Here is a 3922-nt window from a genome sequence, read left to right on the forward strand (position 1 = left end):
TTTACTAATTTTTCTCTGATTTAACAACACATTTTGTGTAAACCATAAACTTAACAACTCAATAACTTTTGAGTGAGTCTTAAAAATTGAAGTTACTTGACATACTAAAATAAGTGCAAATGTACCAAAATTTTCTTTCATCTTTTATACTATTTCTTAAGTTTTCAATTCATTATTCTGAGGATTCTATGGTCTTGGTTTGCTAATTGCTTCATTTCAAATACTCTTAAATTTTATAGCTGTTTTGTTTGGCTTTTGAAAAATGTAGCTGGCTTCATGTTTCATAATGCTCTGTTGCCTTTTCATTTGAAGAATTTGGATATGTTTATCTTCCATTCTTTATTATATCATGACTTTATCCAATATTCTTGGGGAATTGTTTTAAATTCTGCTATTTCTCTGATGCTCTGCTGATGCTAAATTTCTTCATATTTTCTCAGATTGTTTTGTGATGTAAGTGTATGGACGGACAGTGATAGTGTGGTTCTGGGAGACCAGAATGGGCGACTGCTGTCACCATCGACTGCAGCCCAGTGCGGATATTCTTTTGAAACAAATCTTTATGTTGTGTTTTATGGTAATGATTAAATAATTAATAATAAAATTTAATGATAAACTTGATATTAAGTACTATCTTAGGGGATGTAATTCCACATTGCAATGGTGCATTTGATATACACAGTTGCCTATGTGTCATACATAACGCTATAGATTGCAAGTCCATATAGTGATTATTTCCTTTCACGATGGGAAGAGGACTTATGTTTGGGGGCCACAAAATATGGGAAGTATACATATGGTCACAGTATTGGGAGTTTCCCCAGAGCTCATGTTTAGAGATTAAACCACTTGCCTAATAGTCACAGGCTAGAGAGTGCTACTTAGACGGCAACAAAATCCATTTTAATATCTTATTAATACAAACTCCTAGTAAAGTCTCCTGTGACCCAGACTGTCCATTACTATATTTGTCTTGGATTTTAGCTTAGAATAAAACTAGCCTAGAAGCTCCAAGGCATTCTCTACCTCAGCTATCATCTTAGTGTGGATGTACCAGCATTTAGCAAATGGAAAGAAAGTGATGTGAGACCTGTGCCTTCTAGACACCAACTTTATGGAAAGGAATCACGTGATTCACTGACCCTTCCTCTTTTGTGCTTGCTGATACAGATGTGCTCACAGATGGCCAAGTGGGTGTGCCCATGTGAAAAAACGTCTTCAATAGAATAAGAGAATTTTATTCCTGCTACAGTGCATTCTCAGTATAAAAAATATTTAAAGCCAACTATTAAACATAAACCACTTCTCTGGTTTTAAAACTGGATTTCTTTCCTCTGTTTTACTGTAAATGTATTGCTTAATTGGGAAAAAATACAAGAACATTAGGTAAATAGGAAATTAGTGAAACATTTCCCTTAACTTTAACACCCTTTTATTCATATCATGTGTTTCTCTTCTATTTCCTAATAAATTTACTTTAACACAATTAATTGTGTTTTTCCAATTACCGTGTTAAGAAATAAATATTTTATTTATTTCTACCTTATTTTTAACTGAACATATTGTGTTCTATAAAGAGACTGTATTTACTTATCTGGAACTCTTATGATGTTCCCAATTTTTGGGCCATGAAAACTCATGTGGGTTTAACACTAAATGTGTGACTTTAAAATGTTATTTCTTGGTATCTCCTTCCTTTTCTGTAAAACAGCTATAATTATATCACTGTAGTTATACAGAAGATAAAAGGTGCGTGTGTTTCAGAGGTAGGAAACAAGGACAGATTTGAATATCAGTTTCTGACTTCAGAAGCACACTTTGGGCTGGTGATTAGCACAGTTCCCTGTTTAGCAATACATGCTAATACAAGAAGAAAGTTGTTTTTTATATTTCAGCTATGAATAAAGTACCTGCATTTTATTCAATACTTTTTAAGATGACCATTGATCTTTGGTGAAAGCTAATTCAACTTGACATGATAGGAGTTGTATCTTGGTTAATAAAAGTTGGCCCCATGTTAATAATTGGAGGTGGTGTTAGCTTATGGCATGTTGTTCAGTGGACCATCTCATCTCCTGTGATATATAAAAACTCCCACTTTGTGAAGCATCTTTAGTTTTTGAGAGCTAGGTAAGCAATGTGTGGATTGGTTGTTTTCAGCATCACTGAGACTGCATGGCATACATTTATATAAGGGTACAAATTGGAGTGGTGTTTTAGGGGCCCTTAGGATGAACAATGCTATATTTGTGATCAAAACAATAGCTAATAATGTATGGCTTATATTAAATTAGACTTTTAATTGACAAGGGAAAACTAAAATATTTTTTTACAGGGGGTGCTGGTAGGATAACAAATTTCAACAAGGCATAGTGAGAGATTTTATTAGAAAAATTGAGAGCAATGATTGAAATCTCTAGGGAACAATTAATCTAGAACACTAGTATTATTCAAATATAAGGTGATTAAACATACACCATGCTTTTAAAAGACCATAAACATTAGTGAACAGAATATAGCATATTTATTTATATTTACAGTGTAAATTATGTTTGGGAAAAAAATGTTTATTTTTCCCATGAAAAGCCACTTTGTGAATATTACCAAATTATGTATCATGGAAGAATTAGACATGCCAATCACCCATATAAAATGATGGTTAATAAAGAATATGTCTCATATCTTTTACTTCTTTAATAAATATTTAGGAATACTGGTCAAAAAGTGTGTGTGTGTGTGTGTGTGTGTGTGTGTGTGTGTGTGTGTGTGTATGCATGCATTATTATAGTCCGAGAATGGATATGCACCACGTGTTTACTTTATAGATCAGTTTCTGACATGTGGTAAACATTCGTAATTATTAGGATATATCACAGTAGTTTAATAATGGTTGAGTTTATTAAATGAGCCAGATTTGATGTTTTGTCAGGACTATTTAGCTTTGTTCTTTTTCTCCTCAAATGTATTGTATGACTTGGCTCCCTTTTCTCTTTTAGACATAGATCTCAGTTTGGAGGATGCACCCTGCAAACTACCACTTCATTGCCTCTCTCTGTCCCCATCTCTGTTCCTGGTGGAGACAGGGAAGCTTGGCATAGATGAGTTGAGGGATTTCCACTCACTCCATCTCAGTTTTCCCTCCTCGGTTACTTTCCAGTCAAAGTTGTTGAATAATAACATCTTTTAGTGTTCTTCCCACTATTTTAAAAGTTCTTTGCCTCCATGGCTCTGAAAATTATTATGACTGTTTTAGACATAAAAGAGGGAAAAAAAACTATCCTGCAAGAAATGATTTGTTTCGTCTTTTCTTAATAATTATCCAGCTAATGTCATTCAACTTCCACATGGGATGCTTAAATTTTATCTATAGAAGGGAGCAGCAATTTAAAAACTGCTTAAGTCACTGGAACATGTCAGTTTGTTGGCTGTTAAAATAATCTGTGGTGATTTACTATGAGCCCATTCACTTTGTAGGCCAGCAATATTTTGTTCTCCTCTTGCTTTGTTCTGTTTCAAATACTGTTCTAGTAACAGCGATCCTTAAAGTGAGCATACTGGTGAGAGAATGCAGCAGAAACATTCTTGACAAGGTCTTTTGCTCTCTGATCTTTGACAAGCTCTACCTAACACTTCTCAGCAATGTCCACTTGTTTTGGATTACTTTGTCTATCTCAGAGGCATCTGTTGATGGAGGAAAATACAGAAAAAAATTACTAAAGTTTCTGGCAATCTTAACAAGGATTTGTTTCAAAGCCAGTATCTTTCATCAACATTGGGAAACAGATTTGTGTCCTCGTGTAAGCATTTCATTTCTACTCTGGAAGATGGAATATTTAGGCAAAGGGAGATAAGAGGAGCTGCCTTTGGCAGAGAGAAGAGGTTTGAACTTTGGATATTAACTAAGAGGCCACACAAGAAAGGT

This window comes from Peromyscus leucopus, chromosome 8a (assembly GCF_004664715.2).
Source record: "Peromyscus leucopus breed LL Stock chromosome 8a, UCI_PerLeu_2.1, whole genome shotgun sequence".
Classification (NCBI taxonomy): Eukaryota; Metazoa; Chordata; class Mammalia; order Rodentia; family Cricetidae; genus Peromyscus; species Peromyscus leucopus.